Source organism: Anomaloglossus baeobatrachus, unplaced genomic scaffold (genome assembly GCF_048569485.1).
Source record: "Anomaloglossus baeobatrachus isolate aAnoBae1 unplaced genomic scaffold, aAnoBae1.hap1 Scaffold_366, whole genome shotgun sequence".
In the NCBI taxonomy this organism is placed as follows: Eukaryota; Metazoa; Chordata; class Amphibia; order Anura; family Aromobatidae; genus Anomaloglossus; species Anomaloglossus baeobatrachus.
In genome coordinates this window covers 224,204-241,338 of record NW_027443010.1, presented here as the reverse complement: position 1 = coordinate 241,338, position 17,135 = coordinate 224,204, and the positions used below count along the sequence as shown (strand labels likewise).

Here is a 17,135-nt window from a genome sequence, read left to right as displayed (position 1 = left end):
TCGGATCAAATCCCGCGACGCCCTGGCACCAAGATCATTATCCCCCACATGCAATACCAGCACATCCGGGGGCCGCTCAACTTTACAATGGAAACGAAATTCCGGGACCACCCTGCCCCACTCCATGCCCCGAACTCCGATCCATCGAACAGTCGCCTGCGCACGATCCAAACCCAGCTGTCGACCATTCGGGCGGACCTCCGCCCGACGGGCACCCCAAAATACGAAGGAGTGCCCCAAGATCCAGATCAGGCACTTCCCTATAACAAATAAAACAAAACGAAAATATCAAAACCAATAACAGCACAACCACCAACACATCAAAAAACACCCCTTTCCTCAAACCTTCCGCACGTAACCAAAGTCCCATGATGCTATAACAACTGCGGTCTCACATACCGCCGAAAACAAGAAGATTCCCATCTACCAATACGCTTTACCACCTCATCTCCAAGCCCCCAACGGGCTGCCTCCGTTGCTGCACCAATTCGGAATGAATGCGACCCGAATTCCTCCGGGCGCTCCCCCGCGTTACGTAGACTTAGCCGCAGCACCGCCACAAACTGAAACCTCGACAAAAACGACCCATTCAAATGCCGCAACAACGGGCCAGGTAAGCCTCCCCTCACGGCCATAAATCTCTCGACTAAACGCACAGGGCACAATTCCTCTCCTGGAACCGCATATAACACCACCAATCTACCACGGCCCAGCTGATCCATTTTTGACCGGCGAATCCGGCACTCCACCTGACTACTGCTCACTTGCACGTCCTCAAACATCAAACCACCACCCGTCACCCTGGACGGGCTCACCAGCTCGCCTATCCGGAACGCCCCATAAAAAGCGAGACCGAAAGCCGTTGTAAATAGAACCGTCTCGTACACAGACTCACAAATGCCGCTCAGGCCACCCACCATCCGTCTCAACAAACCAAACGATACAGGGCGCCTCTTGTCCCTCTCCCGTACGCCACGGCGAAAGCCCCGCAAAGCCTGACGAACCCGAAAATCCTGTGAAACATCACGCTCCCCTCTCATTTTTAACCAAAATGCCACTGCCGACACCCGATGTGCCACAGCCGATGCCGATCGCCCGGCTGAAAATTCCGTACTCACCAATGACAACAAAGCCACCAAGTAATCCACGCTTTCCCCACCAAACATCAGACGCAACAACTCCTCCCATTCAGCCCACACCTTAGCATACCGGCACCAAGTCACCTCGGTCACCGAGTTCCGAATCAAGTCTGAGATCACCGCCTCACCAGATGCCACAAATCCTCGGGGCACTCCACTCCAACTTCGTCCGCCCACGGCAACAGCGCCCGAAACCTGCTGAACTGAAAACGAGACAAAGCATCAGCCACCTCGTTGTCAACACCCGGAACGTGCCTTGCCACTACCTGCACATTCAACTGCAGACATCTCAACACTAAATGCCGCAAATACACCACCACCGGCTCCGACTTAGCAGACAAGTTGTTAATCGCGTGCACCACCGCCTGGTTATCACAATGAAAACACACTTTCCTTCCGGCAAAGTGCGACCCCCATAGCTCCACTGCCACTACAATGGGGAATAGCTCTAACAGAGCCAAATTCCTAACCAAGCCGCTCTCCCGCCACGCCTGTGGCCACTGCCCGACACACCAATGACCTCTGAAGACAGCCCCAAACCCGGCCGACCCCGCCGCATCCGTAAACAGCTGCAACGCCCCGTTAGACGCCACCCTCTCCATCACCAGCGTCCGGCCGTTAAAATGCTGCAAAAATTGATCCCATACTTCCAAATCGTCCCTGATCGCCTTTGTGATCCGCACAAAATGCGCCGGCAACCGTACCCCGGCCGTCGCCGTCGCCAAACGCCTCGCAAACACTCTCCCCATTGGCACAATTCTGCAAGCAAAATTCAATTTTCCAAGCAAAGACTGCACCGCCTTAAGCCGCACCTTCTTCGCCGCTTTTACCCCTGACACTGCGGACCTCAAATCACGGACCTTCTCCGCCGGCAACCTGCATTCCATAGCAATGGTGTCAATTTCAATTCCCAGAAAACACATCACCGGCGCCGGGCCTTCCGTCTTATCCGGCGCCAAAGGAATCCCGAAACTGGCCGCAACTTTTTGCAACGCAAATAGCAAACCCGCACAAACCATCGAACCCGCCGGCCCGACACACAGGAAATCATCCAAGTAATGAATGATGGACGTAAGCCCGGACACGTCCCGAACCACCCACTCAACAAACGAACTAAATGCCTCAAAGTACGAACACGAAATGGAACAGCCCATTGGCAAACAACGATCAACATAATAACTGCCATCCCACCAGCAACCCAACAAATGCTGACTATCTGGATGAACCGGTAACAACCGAAACGCTGCTTCCACATCCGCCTTTGCCATCAATGCACCCCGCCCCGCCGCCCTAACCAGGTCCAACGCCTTATCGAACGACACATAATATACCGCCGACAACTCCGGCGCAATGCCATCATTCACCGATAACCCTTCCGGGTAAGACAAATGATGAATCAGCCGAAATTTATTCCGCTCCTTCTTTGGTACCACCCCCAACGGTGACACCACCAAATTCCCGCACGGCGGGGCGACATAAGGGCCGCCCATCCTGCCCAAAGCCACCTCCCTTTCCAGCTTCTCATCCACCACTTCCGGGTGATCCCGAGCGGAACGCAAATTACGATACGGCGGAACCGATGCATTAACAACCGACGGAATATGAAAACCATCCGAAAAACCAGAACTTAACAACGCCGCCGCCTCCTTGTCCGGATACCTATTTAAAAACGGAACCATCACTTCTACCTTCACCGGCGTCGTCCCTCTTACCAGCCCCATCACCAGCCTTTCCTTTTCCTTTTTTAAAACATTTGGACAAGCTATGTCCCCCCCCACATCCGGAGCATTCATGCTTAAAACGGCACGCCGCTCCAAACCTGCACTGCCCTTCATTGTACTGCCAACACAAACCTTTCTTGAAACTTGCCGGGGACCCGGCCCCCCCCGAACCCCCGGCGCCCCCCCGAAAGGGCTGAGCCGGTGCCGACATCAATCGCATCCATAAGGAAATATCCTTATGGTCCCAACGCATATCTGGCCGCAATGCCTTCCGCTGCCTAAATTGCTCGTCGTAGCGCAGCCACGCCAGTCCGCCATAAACTCGATAAGCCTCCCCTATCGCATCCATGTAGCCGAACAAAGCCGAACAATGCTCCGGCTCCTTCTCCCCGACCACGCTCGCCAAAATCGCAAATGCCTGTAGCCAGTTGGCAAAAGTCCGAGGAATAAGCCTATAACGGCGCTTTTCCTCCTCGTCCTTCTCCTTTTTGGAATCACTCGGCTTAACCCTATCCAAATTAAATTTCTCCAGGGGAAGCAGAGAAAATATCTCCACATATTCCCCTTTCCAAATTTTTTCCCGCACCTCCTTCTTTAAATGGGCCCCCAGCGGGCCCTCAAAACAAACATAAACTTCGCTTTTAGCCCTATCATCTAAGCGCACCACCTCATCCTCCTTCTCCTTTTCCTTCTCCTTTTCCTTCTCCTTTTCCTTCTCCTTTCCCCCCCCCGTCTCACTCCCCCCTTCGCCCCCCCCTCTACTCGCACCCGCTCCGTCACCCCCCGTCGCCGCCGAGGCCCCTAAACCGGCTGCACCCACCCACGCCGCCACCGGCGCCTGGGCCCCCTCCCCCCCCCGCTCCCGAAGCCGCCGCCAGCCCCTGCAACAGCCCCAACAATTGACTCCACACTGCGAAACCAGCGGGCGCTGCCGTAGCCGCAGCCGCCCCCCCCCCCCAAGCCCCCCGCCAGCGCAGCCCCTGCCGCCTCCGCGGCCGTCTCACCCGACCGCCGCTCGGCGTCTCCCGAGACCGCCGCCTCGCTGTCCTCCGTCTGTCGTCCATCCGACTCCTCCGAACCGAAAGCCTCTTCCCCCTCCTCGCCGCTGGCCTCATCTTCCATCCGACATCCGGGGGGCGCCGCCGCAGCACCCCCCCCCACCACGGCCGCCAGACAGGGCCGCCGCGTGGGCAGAGTCATCCCCGCTCCATCTCTTGCCCCGGGGTGACAACCCAGGAGACCGTCCTGTCCCCCGCGCCGGCACCCCGGGCCTCGACCTCTTGCGCCCGCCCCCCTGCCGACTGCAAGGGGCCTCTGGGCGCGGACGACCAGACGCCCGGCTCCGGATCTCAGCCGTCGTCGCCTCTGGCCCTCCTGGGCTATTGCAGGCCTCCATCCGCCGAGTCCTCCCGCTCCCACGGGAGACTGCCACATCCGGGGGCTGCACAGCGGTACTGAGTGACCCGGCGGTTGCCGCAGGGCTCCCGCCGTCACTCCTTCTCTCAGCCGCACCGGGGTCAGGCACCGCAGACCCCCCCCCGGCGCCGGACCTACCGCCACGTGCAGCCCCGCGGTCCCCCCGCCGACTGCAGGGGGATCTGCTGGCCTCTCTCCTGCGCCGAGCGCGCTCCCGGCCTGGAGCCGCTGCCGTCTCAGTAACTCCAGCCCGGAGGCCGGGACCGGAAGCAGGCCCCGTGCTGGCCACTCCCACCTCCCGACCGCCGCGGCTGGAACGAAGATTCCTCCCGCCGGCCTCTGCAGCAGCCAGACGCTGCTGCTGCGCTGCACTCTGCGGAGGGTCCCTGGAGGGGCTCTTACATCTCCTCCTCGCCCCCCCCGCGCCCGGGGAATACCTGCGGGGGGGCCGCGACTGGCGCCCGCCGCTGCTGGGGGGACGAGGGGCAAGCGCCGACGGGTTAACCCCGGCAGCCCTGATGTGGGTCTGCACTGCCAGGGGCCCGTGCGCTGCGACCGCTGCCTGAATCAGACGCTGGAGCTCCTGAAGATCTGCCATGGAGGTGCACGTGCAGATCGTTCGGCGTCCGGAAACAGAAGAGGAGGTAACTCCTTCCTCTCCCAGCTAACCCTTTCCCTGCTCCTCCTCTTCCTCCCCGGCTAAAACCATCCCCCAAAGCCATATTAGGCATATACCACTGTCCCTATTAACCCATCACTCCCTACCTCCCCCTTGGTCATGTCGCCCCTCCCCCCAAGTGGGTCCGTGGCTTTCTCTGCAGCAGCAGGTGAATCCACTTTGTCCAAAAGGGATCTATTCCATTCAATTGCAAATGATCTAGATAAGACAGAGAACTGCAGCACGGGGACATAGCCGAGTTGGTCAGGTTGAGTGGTGATGAGTTTGCTATTTGGATGAATAAAGAAAGTCAAAAGTGTGAAAGATAAAAAACAAAAGGAGGAAGTGTGAAAAGTGAATGGGCCAAATTGAGGTGCATATGAAGACGTATGCTTTCTTCCAATTCATTAAATCGGGCTAATATGAATCAGGTGAATTGAGTTCTGCTTTTGGAAACTGGGTTAAGAAGGGGTGCACCGTTCCTGGAGGTACTGCAATACCAGGTCAATGCGTGGAGTGGACAGAGCAAGCTCTTTTTCCATCTCCCTGTTCTAAAAATCCATTTAATATATGGTCCCCAGATAGGGGACGTATCAGATATTAAACTGATAAGAACAGATACTACACTTGATCTTAGCCAAAAGGCCGAGAAGCGATAACCAGAATTGGTTTGGGCCTCGAGTGGCACCCTGGCCTATGCCGGACACATCTTAGGGAGAGAGAGCGAGAGGGAGACAAACCCACGCCTACACAAGACATTTTGTCACCCAAGCCAACCCTTGAAAAGGCTGCTTTGCAGAGCCAAAACAAGAAGAATGGTGCGTTTTGCAGCCGCCGCCCACTGCAATGAATCTGAATAACTCCTCCTTTAGGGCGCAAGCAACTCCCCTCCCCCTTGCAGTCTTTCCAATTCACGATACAAAAAGACGGACAGGACAGGTTGCCTGACTTTCCGTCACTGCCACCCTTTGCCATCCTTACCCGTAGAAAGCCCTTTCATCATCCCCAAACCCTAATCTTTTCCCTTTCCTTCCCAGCCCCCAAACCCTGCCCTCTGTACCTTTCTCACCACCCGCTTCCCTTCTCCTGTCATCCCCCTACCACCCGGGAAAAAAAGAGATTGCCCCCTCCTTCCACTAGCCCACCCTCCCACCCAAAGAACAACTTCTTCTGCGCAGCTTGTTTTCTAGGCAGCAGCGCTATTGTGATGTCATCGGGGGGCATTGTGACAAGCCGCCAGTGTTCCGTCTCTTCATGTTGTGCACAGTTCAAACGGAAAATACATCAACAGGCAGACTACAGAAAAGCTTACTATCAAAGGTTAGAGGGGGGCTTTCTCAGAGGGCTTTTTACAGTTTTTCTATTCCCAATTAGCCGTTTAAGTGTACTTATTGAAAGTAGTAATTCTTTCATAGGCCGCCCTTTCTTAGTATTTGACGTTCCTTATATTGCGGTATGAGGCTTCGCAGTAGGTTGCAAACATTCATCACCCATGACTGTCCCCAATTGAGCTCAGAAGCTCAATGTCTATCATGACCTCTCTTTTAGAATGTCCAAGAGCAAGCAAACTATTCCTCCAGGAGAGGGCGCCAACAGACTACTAAAGAGATCATCATTACTCAAAGAAAACCCCAAAAACCAATGCATGATAGGAATAAACAGGTAACTTTCTTTGGAGTGGAAGCGGAGAGATCGCACCAGATGCCAATTCTAGATGTTATCACACCTGTGGTCACTGCAGCAGCAGGTGAATCCACTTTGTCCAAAAGGGATCTATTCCATTCAATTGCAAATGATCTAGATAAGACAGAGAACTGCAGCACGGGGACATAGCCGAGTTGGTCAGGTTGAGTGGTGATGAGTTTGCTATTTGGATGAATAAAGAAAGTCAAAAGTGTGAAAGATAAAAAACAAAAGGAGGAAGTGTGAAAAGTGAATGGGCCAAATTGAGGTGCATATGAAGACGTATGCTTTCTTCCAATTCATTAAATCGGGCTAATATGAATCAGGTGAATTGAGTTCTGCTTTTGGAAACTGGGTTAAGAAGGGGTGCACCGTTCCTGGAGGTACTGCAATACCAGGTCAATGCGTGGAGTGGACAGAGCAAGCTCTTTTTCCATCTCCCTGTTCTAAAAATCCATTTAATATATGGTCCCCAGATAGGGGACGTATCAGATATTAAACTGATAAGAACAGATACTACACTTGATCTTAGCCAAAAGGCCGAGAAGCGATAACCAGAATTGGTTTGGGCCTCGAGTGGCACCCTGGCCTATGCCGGACACATCTTAGGGAGAGAGAGCGAGAGGGAGACAAACCCACGCCTACACAAGACATTTTGTCACCCAAGCCAACCCTTGAAAAGGCTGCTTTGCAGAGCCAAAACAAGAAGAATGGTGCGTTTTGCAGCCGCCGCCCACTGCAATGAATCTGAATAACTCCTCCTTTAGGGCGCAAGCAACTCCCCTCCCCCTTGCAGTCTTTCCAATTCACGATACAAAAAGACGGACAGGACAGGTTGCCTGACTTTCCGTCACTGCCACCCTTTGCCATCCTTACCCGTAGAAAGCCCTTTCATCATCCCCAAACCCTAATCTTTTCCCTTTCCTTCCCAGCCCCCAAACCCTGCCCTCTGTACCTTTCTCACCACCCGCTTCCCTTCTCCTGTCATCCCCCTACCACCCGGGAAAAAAAGAGATTGCCCCCTCCTTCCACTAGCCCACCCTCCCACCCAAAGAACAACTTCTTCTGCGCAGCTTGTTTTCTAGGCAGCAGCGCTATTGTGATGTCATCGGGGGGCATTGTGACAAGCCGCCAGTGTTCCGTCTCTTCATGTTGTGCACAGTTCAAACGGAAAATACATCAACAGGCAGACTACAGAAAAGCTTACTATCAAAGGTTAGAGGGGGGCTTTCTCAGAGGGCTTTTTACAGTTTTTCTATTCCCAATTAGCCGTTTAAGTGTACTTATTGAAAGTAGTAATTCTTTCATAGGCCGCCCTTTCTTAGTATTTGACGTTCCTTATATTGCGGTATGAGGCTTCGCAGTAGGTTGCAAACATTCATCACCCATGACTGTCCCCAATTGAGCTCAGAAGCTCAATGTCTATCATGACCTCTCTTTTAGAATGTCCAAGAGCAAGCAAACTATTCCTCCAGGAGAGGGCGCCAACAGACTACTAAAGAGATCATCATTACTCAAAGAAAACCCCAAAAACCAATGCATGATAGGAATAAACAGGTAACTTTCTTTGGAGTGGAAGCGGAGAGATCGCACCAGATGCCAATTCTAGATGTTATCACACCTGTGGTCACTGCAGCAGCAGGTGAATCCACTTTGTCCAAAAGGGATCTATTCCATTCAATTGCAAATGATCTAGATAAGACAGAGAACTGCAGCACGGGGACATAGCCGAGTTGGTCAGGTTGAGTGGTGATGAGTTTGCTATTTGGATGAATAAAGAAAGTCAAAAGTGTGAAAGATAAAAAACAAAAGGAGGAAGTGTGAAAAGTGAATGGGCCAAATTGAGGTGCATATGAAGACGTATGCTTTCTTCCAATTCATTAAATCGGGCTAATATGAATCAGGTGAATTGAGTTCTGCTTTTGGAAACTGGGTTAAGAAGGGGTGCACCGTTCCTGGAGGTACTGCAATACCAGGTCAATGCGTGGAGTGGACAGAGCAAGCTCTTTTTCCATCTCCCTGTTCTAAAAATCCATTTAATATATGGTCCCCAGATAGGGGACGTATCAGATATTAAACTGATAAGAACAGATACTACACTTGATCTTAGCCAAAAGGCCGAGAAGCGATAACCAGAATTGGTTTGGGCCTCGAGTGGCACCCTGGCCTATGCCGGACACATCTTAGGGAGAGAGAGCGAGAGGGAGACAAACCCACGCCTACACAAGACATTTTGTCACCCAAGCCAACCCTTGAAAAGGCTGCTTTGCAGAGCCAAAACAAGAAGAATGGTGCGTTTTGCAGCCGCCGCCCACTGCAATGAATCTGAATAACTCCTCCTTTAGGGCGCAAGCAACTCCCCTCCCCCTTGCAGTCTTTCCAATTCACGATACAAAAAGACGGACAGGACAGGTTGCCTGACTTTCCGTCACTGCCACCCTTTGCCATCCTTACCCGTAGAAAGCCCTTTCATCATCCCCAAACCCTAATCTTTTCCCTTTCCTTCCCAGCCCCCAAACCCTGCCCTCTGTACCTTTCTCACCACCCGCTTCCCTTCTCCTGTCATCCCCCTACCACCCGGGAAAAAAAGAGATTGCCCCCTCCTTCCACTAGCCCACCCTCCCACCCAAAGAACAACTTCTTCTGCGCAGCTTGTTTTCTAGGCAGCAGCGCTATTGTGATGTCATCGGGGGGCATTGTGACAAGCCGCCAGTGTTCCGTCTCTTCATGTTGTGCACAGTTCAAACGGAAAATACATCAACAGGCAGACTACAGAAAAGCTTACTATCAAAGGTTAGAGGGGGGCTTTCTCAGAGGGCTTTTTACAGTTTTTCTATTCCCAATTAGCCGTTTAAGTGTACTTATTGAAAGTAGTAATTCTTTCATAGGCCGCCCTTTCTTAGTATTTGACGTTCCTTATATTGCGGTATGAGGCTTCGCAGTAGGTTGCAAACATTCATCACCCATGACTGTCCCCAATTGAGCTCAGAAGCTCAATGTCTATCATGACCTCTCTTTTAGAATGTCCAAGAGCAAGCAAACTATTCCTCCAGGAGAGGGCGCCAACAGACTACTAAAGAGATCATCATTACTCAAAGAAAACCCCAAAAACCAATGCATGATAGGAATAAACAGGTAACTTTCTTTGGAGTGGAAGCGGAGAGATCGCACCAGATGCCAATTCTAGATGTTATCACACCTGTGGTCACTGCAGCAGCAGGTGAATCCACTTTGTCCAAAAGGGATCTATTCCATTCAATTGCAAATGATCTAGATAAGACAGAGAACTGCAGCACGGGGACATAGCCGAGTTGGTCAGGTTGAGTGGTGATGAGTTTGCTATTTGGATGAATAAAGAAAGTCAAAAGTGTGAAAGATAAAAAACAAAAGGAGGAAGTGTGAAAAGTGAATGGGCCAAATTGAGGTGCATATGAAGACGTATGCTTTCTTCCAATTCATTAAATCGGGCTAATATGAATCAGGTGAATTGAGTTCTGCTTTTGGAAACTGGGTTAAGAAGGGGTGCACCGTTCCTGGAGGTACTGCAATACCAGGTCAATGCGTGGAGTGGACAGAGCAAGCTCTTTTTCCATCTCCCTGTTCTAAAAATCCATTTAATATATGGTCCCCAGATAGGGGACGTATCAGATATTAAACTGATAAGAACAGATTTTTGATTTAATGAAGCTTTCCAAAGCACCACAAAAAATGCATGACCGAAGTCACACCAAAAACAGTGCAAAGGCTAGGATTCGTGTGGACCCCACCGTGAGGAGAGGGTCCCCAAAAATCAACCCCGTCCCTCCGAGCCAGAAGGCCACAGCAAGGGTCAGGGATCTTCGGTGCTCCCCCAAGCCGAAGCCTGGTTGAGCCTTGTCGTTGCTCCCAGCGTCCACCCAGGCATCTTACCCAAGTGGAGTAGAGAGCTACTAGTTATTGGTTTCGCAGCCGAAACTGCCCGGACCGTCAACCGGTGTTGGTTTCTCAGCCCAAGGCTAACCGGACCTCCAACCGGGTGTTGGTTTCTCAGCCGAAGCTGACCCAGACCTCCAACCGGGTGTTGGTTTCTCAGCCGAAGCTGACCCGGACCTCCAACCGGGTGTTAGTTTCTCAGCCCAAAGCTGACCAGACCTCCGACCGGGATTATAAAAATTTCCCTTCCTAGCCAGAAGGCCGGGATAGGGTAATATGCTCAAAAAGTATGAAAAGGCAAGGTACGGTGTGCTACAGAGCCCAAGGCTTGCCGGGGTCCCAAGCCAGCAAGCTCAGACTCACTCCAGGGTCGTCAGTCCTGGGGCACGTTGTACTATAGCCCCCCACCCTTACTCAGTCTAATAGCCTTGATCCTGGTAGGGCCATGTTTTCCTCTAGATGAATATACTATCCACCCAGAGTACTAGCAAGCGCAACCTTCCAGTGTGCAGTGTATCATTGTACTAAGGTGGCCTGGAGCTTAAACCACCTCTTCGAACAACACTACACATGATCTTAGCCAAAAGGCCGAGAAGCGATAACCAGAATTGGTTTGGGCCTCGAGTGGCACCCTGGCCTATGCCGGACACATCTTAGGGAGAGAGAGCGAGAGGGAGACAAACCCACGCCTACACAAGACATTTTGTCACCCAAGCCAACCCTTGAAAAGGCTGCTTTGCAGAGCCAAAACAAGAAGAATGGTGCGTTTTGCAGCCGCCGCCCACTGCAATGAATCTGAATAACTCCTCCTTTAGGGCGCAAGCAACTCCCCTCCCCCTTGCAGTCTTTCCAATTCACGATACAAAAAGACGGACAGGACAGGTTGCCTGACTTTCCGTCACTGCCACCCTTTGCCATCCTTACCCGTAGAAAGCCCTTTCATCATCCCCAAACCCTAATCTTTTCCCTTTCCTTCCCAGCCCCCAAACCCTGCCCTCTGTACCTTTCTCACCACCCGCTTCCCTTCTCCTGTCATCCCCCTACCACCCGGGAAAAAAAGAGATTGCCCCCTCCTTCCACTAGCCCACCCTCCCACCCAAAGAACAACTTCTTCTGCGCAGCTTGTTTTCTAGGCAGCAGCGCTATTGTGATGTCATCGGGGGGCATTGTGACAAGCCGCCAGTGTTCCGTCTCTTCATGTTGTGCACAGTTCAAACGGAAAATACATCAACAGGCAGACTACAGAAAAGCTTACTATCAAAGGTTAGAGGGGGGCTTTCTCAGAGGGCTTTTTACAGTTTTTCTATTCCCAATTAGCCGTTTAAGTGTACTTATTGAAAGTAGTAATTCTTTCATAGGCCGCCCTTTCTTAGTATTTGACGTTCCTTATATTGCGGTATGAGGCTTCGCAGTAGGTTGCAAACATTCATCACCCATGACTGTCCCCAATTGAGCTCAGAAGCTCAATGTCTATCATGACCTCTCTTTTAGAATGTCCAAGAGCAAGCAAACTATTCCTCCAGGAGAGGGCGCCAACAGACTACTAAAGAGATCATCATTACTCAAAGAAAACCCCAAAAACCAATGCATGATAGGAATAAACAGGTAACTTTCTTTGGAGTGGAAGCGGAGAGATCGCACCAGATGCCAATTCTAGATGTTATCACACCTGTGGTCACTGCAGCAGCAGGTGAATCCACTTTGTCCAAAAGGGATCTATTCCATTCAATTGCAAATGATCTAGATAAGACAGAGAACTGCAGCACGGGGACATAGCCGAGTTGGTCAGGTTGAGTGGTGATGAGTTTGCTATTTGGATGAATAAAGAAAGTCAAAAGTGTGAAAGATAAAAAACAAAAGGAGGAAGTGTGAAAAGTGAATGGGCCAAATTGAGGTGCATATGAAGACGTATGCTTTCTTCCAATTCATTAAATCGGGCTAATATGAATCAGGTGAATTGAGTTCTGCTTTTGGAAACTGGGTTAAGAAGGGGTGCACCGTTCCTGGAGGTACTGCAATACCAGGTCAATGCGTGGAGTGGACAGAGCAAGCTCTTTTTCCATCTCCCTGTTCTAAAAATCCATTTAATATATGGTCCCCAGATAGGGGACGTATCAGATATTAAACTGATAAGAACAGATACTACACTTGATCTTAGCCAAAAGGCCGAGAAGCGATAACCAGAATTGGTTTGGGCCTCGAGTGGCACCCTGGCCTATGCCGGACACATCTTAGGGAGAGAGAGCGAGAGGGAGACAAACCCACGCCTACACAAGACATTTTGTCACCCAAGCCAACCCTTGAAAAGGCTGCTTTGCAGAGCCAAAACAAGAAGAATGGTGCGTTTTGCAGCCGCCGCCCACTGCAATGAATCTGAATAACTCCTCCTTTAGGGCGCAAGCAACTCCCCTCCCCCTTGCAGTCTTTCCAATTCACGATACAAAAAGACGGACAGGACAGGTTGCCTGACTTTCCGTCACTGCCACCCTTTGCCATCCTTACCCGTAGAAAGCCCTTTCATCATCCCCAAACCCTAATCTTTTCCCTTTCCTTCCCAGCCCCCAAACCCTGCCCTCTGTACCTTTCTCACCACCCGCTTCCCTTCTCCTGTCATCCCCCTACCACCCGGGAAAAAAAGAGATTGCCCCCTCCTTCCACTAGCCCACCCTCCCACCCAAAGAACAACTTCTTCTGCGCAGCTTGTTTTCTAGGCAGCAGCGCTATTGTGATGTCATCGGGGGGCATTGTGACAAGCCGCCAGTGTTCCGTCTCTTCATGTTGTGCACAGTTCAAACGGAAAATACATCAACAGGCAGACTACAGAAAAGCTTACTATCAAAGGTTAGAGGGGGGCTTTCTCAGAGGGCTTTTTACAGTTTTTCTATTCCCAATTAGCCGTTTAAGTGTACTTATTGAAAGTAGTAATTCTTTCATAGGCCGCCCTTTCTTAGTATTTGACGTTCCTTATATTGCGGTATGAGGCTTCGCAGTAGGTTGCAAACATTCATCACCCATGACTGTCCCCAATTGAGCTCAGAAGCTCAATGTCTATCATGACCTCTCTTTTAGAATGTCCAAGAGCAAGCAAACTATTCCTCCAGGAGAGGGCGCCAACAGACTACTAAAGAGATCATCATTACTCAAAGAAAACCCCAAAAACCAATGCATGATAGGAATAAACAGGTAACTTTCTTTGGAGTGGAAGCGGAGAGATCGCACCAGATGCCAATTCTAGATGTTATCACACCTGTGGTCACTGCAGCAGCAGGTGAATCCACTTTGTCCAAAAGGGATCTATTCCATTCAATTGCAAATGATCTAGATAAGACAGAGAACTGCAGCACGGGGACATAGCCGAGTTGGTCAGGTTGAGTGGTGATGAGTTTGCTATTTGGATGAATAAAGAAAGTCAAAAGTGTGAAAGATAAAAAACAAAAGGAGGAAGTGTGAAAAGTGAATGGGCCAAATTGAGGTGCATATGAAGACGTATGCTTTCTTCCAATTCATTAAATCGGGCTAATATGAATCAGGTGAATTGAGTTCTGCTTTTGGAAACTGGGTTAAGAAGGGGTGCACCGTTCCTGGAGGTACTGCAATACCAGGTCAATGCGTGGAGTGGACAGAGCAAGCTCTTTTTCCATCTCCCTGTTCTAAAAATCCATTTAATATATGGTCCCCAGATAGGGGACGTATCAGATATTAAACTGATAAGAACAGATTTTGATTTAACAGCATCTTTATTATCATGCACTACTCACAAAAAGGTAACAAACCGTGTACAGTGCCGCAGCCCCGTACACACAGAAATATACAATCCTTCTTACATAGCCATAGAGTACGACGCACTAAACTATACATCACGCTCCTATGCTTATCCATAACACTCAAGCTGAAAGAAAAAGTTAGACAATAAATAACGACGAACCGGCGATTGGGGGATGGGGGTAGGGGAAAAGGGGGATAGGGTGGGGAAATCACAGGCCCGAAGCTTTATTGAAAGACGCACATAACGGGAAAAGGAGGGAGGGGGCATGGAAGAGGTCTAAACCTCCTCCTCGGCGCTGTCGTCCGGACTGTCCATGATGGAATAGTCTCTGAGCAGGCTGTGGATCAGCCTGCGGCAATCCTGGATAGACATCCTCTCCCTCTTCAAGATGAGCCGGTTCCTGGCGACCCAAATAGCGTCCTTAAAGCAGTTCATAAGGCGCCAAGCCTCCTGGATGGCTCCAACGGTGTGAGTCCCAGGGAAGAGTCCATAAAGTACGGAATGGTACGATAGGCTCCCTCTGGGGACGGAGTTCCTCAGGTCATCCTCCAGGGCAACCAACAGGCGCTGTGCGAAACGGCAGTCCCAAAAGGCGTGCAGCGATGTTTCCTCCACGAAGGGGCACCTTGGGCAGTACCGGGTTTTGCACAGGTTCCGGGCGTGCATGAATGACCGGACGGGCAGTCCGCCCTGTATCGCCATCCATGACAAGTCCTTGTGCCCGTTGGTCAATCCAGCCGATGACACGTTTGTCCAAACAGTCTCCAGTGTGTCGTGATGAAGTCCTGGAATGTTCTCCATTTCGTCCTTGGCTCTGATGAGTTTGTGGATAGTCTTTGGCTTCCACAAATCAGGCTTGAGTCCCTCCAGTTGGTGTTCCCTCACAAACCGAACCACGTCTCCGTAGAACCATGGCGCCGTCCAGTTGTAGGGGAAGGAGCTGTCCCACTTGTCCCAGCCTAACCGTCTCCAAAGGGGGAGCAGGAAGAAGCGAGACATGGACCCACCCGCGGAACCTCTCTTGACTCGCAGAGTTCGGCGAACGCAGTCACATACGAAGGAGGATCGCAGGAGGGTGGGGATATCGGGTACGCCCTTCCCACCCTTGCGAGGATCCTTGTACATGATGCTCCGCTTTACTCTGTCCATCTTGGATCCCCAGACAAAACGAAACACCGTCCTGGTAATGGCCCTGCACACGGTGGCAAGGGGGGGCCAGGCCTGGGCCGTGTACTGCAGCACGGGCAGTACCTCGTTACGCAGGACCAGTGCTTTGCCCTCACAGGTGAGGCGTCTGAGGCTCCACAGACCGATCCGTTGGGTGATCTTGGTCAAGCGTTCCTCCCAGGACTTGAGGGCTGCTCCTTCCTTCCCGAACCAGACTCCAAGAACCTTGATGAAATCCGGCTGGATGCTGAAAGGGAAGGGGGCGGAAGAGGCCGGCTGCCAGTCCCCGAAGAGCATGGCTTCCGACTTCCCGCAGTTGACTTTGGCTCCCGAAGCCCGTCCGAAGGTCTCACAGGTCTGGACGAGGGTGTCGACTGAGCGCCGGTCCGCGCAGAAGACGGTCACGTCGTCCATGTAGAGCGAGCACTTGACCTCGAAGCGTTCTGGTCCTGGTGCGGTGATCCCTCTGATCTCTCCATTCCGCCGGATAGCCTCTGCAAAGAGTTCTATAACACAAACAAAAAGAAGAGGTGACAGAGGACAGCCTTGTCTGACCCCTGAGAGGACCGGGAAGGGGTCAGTCTTCCAGCCGTTTACCAACACCGAGCTGTGAATATCAAAATACATTAGTTGGACATACAAGCAAAACATGTTACCCAAACCTAACCTGTGCAGAGCTTTGCCCAGGAACTCATGGGAAACACGGTCGAAGGCCTTTTCCTGATCCAACGAGATCAGGGCTGCGTGCACCCGGCGGGCTTTGATGTACTCGACCGTGTCCCGCATGAGAGCCAGGCTGTCTGCGATGCGACGTCCGGGGATGCCGCAGGTCTGATCCGGGTGGATGATCCGTCCGATAACAGTCTTCAATCTCGTTGCCATCGTCTTGGCCAGGATCTTGTAGTCGACGTTCAGAAGGGTGATGGGACGCCAATTCTTCAGGTCGCACCTCTCTCCTTTACGCTTGTACAGGATCGTGACCATTCCTTCCCTCAGAGATGGAGGCATTCTGCCCTCCACCACCATCTCCTCATACAGCCCTAACAGGTCCGGACAGATTAGGTCTCCCAGCGCTACATAGAGCTCTGCTGGGAGGCCGTCACTGCCCGGTGTCCTGCCAGAACTAAAGGATTTGGTGGCCGAGAGCAGCTCGTCCACCGTCAGAGGAACATCCATGGCCGCCGCGTCTGCAGGGTCAAGATGGTTAGTGATACCTGACAGGAACTTATCGGCGGCCTCGGGGTCAGTAGTCTTGCGGGCGTAGAGTTCGCTGTAGAAGTCGCTGACGACCTTCATCACGTTCTCTTTCCCGCGTCGCATGCTGCCACTCTCGTCTCGTAGTTCATTCATGGGCGTGTGACCGGCGTGGAGTTTCCTGAAAAAGAACGAGTTACATTTCTCACCCTTCTCCAGGTTCTCCACTTTGGAACGGAAGACAATTCGCTCGGACTCCTCCTCGAAGTGCCTTTTCAGGCTCCTCTTAGTCTCCTCCAGCTCCTCTCTCACGTCCCAGCCGCATCGAAGAAGGTCCTGCAGGGAACGCAGCTCACGCTGGAGTCTCCTGAAGTCCCTCCTCTTCAGACTCGCCTGTTGTTGACTCTTTGCCTGAAAGAAGAAACGGAACTCGAGTTTAACGTATTCCCACCAGTCAGAAACAGACTGGAAGCCCGCCT

The 17,135-nt window shown here is 51.9% G+C and overlaps 5 non-coding genes and 1 pseudogene across 5 annotated transcripts; all 6 read right to left on the bottom strand.

Moving 5' to 3' along the window:
* Positions 1-5,400: 5,400 nt before the first annotated feature.
* Positions 5,401-5,591, bottom strand: LOC142273755 (U2 spliceosomal RNA). The gene has a single exon (XR_012738205.1). It is a non-coding gene; the product is annotated as a U2 spliceosomal RNA (small nuclear RNA).
* Positions 5,592-6,978: 1,387 nt separating this feature from the next.
* Positions 6,979-7,169, bottom strand: LOC142273753 (U2 spliceosomal RNA). Its single transcript, XR_012738204.1, has one exon. It is a non-coding gene; the product is annotated as a U2 spliceosomal RNA (small nuclear RNA).
* Positions 7,170-8,556: 1,387 nt separating this feature from the next.
* LOC142273752 (U2 spliceosomal RNA) lies at positions 8,557-8,747 on the bottom strand. The gene has a single exon (XR_012738203.1). It is a non-coding gene; the product is annotated as a U2 spliceosomal RNA (small nuclear RNA).
* Positions 8,748-10,134: 1,387 nt separating this feature from the next.
* On the bottom strand, positions 10,135-10,327 carry LOC142273789 (U2 spliceosomal RNA). The gene has a single exon (XR_012738235.1). It is a non-coding gene; the product is annotated as a U2 spliceosomal RNA (small nuclear RNA).
* Positions 10,328-12,516: 2,189 nt separating this feature from the next.
* LOC142273750 (U2 spliceosomal RNA) lies at positions 12,517-12,707 on the bottom strand. The gene has a single exon (XR_012738201.1). It is a non-coding gene; the product is annotated as a U2 spliceosomal RNA (small nuclear RNA).
* A 1,387-nt stretch (positions 12,708-14,094) lies between these two features.
* Positions 14,095-14,297, bottom strand: LOC142273784 (U2 spliceosomal RNA; annotated as a pseudogene).
* Positions 14,298-17,135: the final 2,838 nt, after the last annotated feature.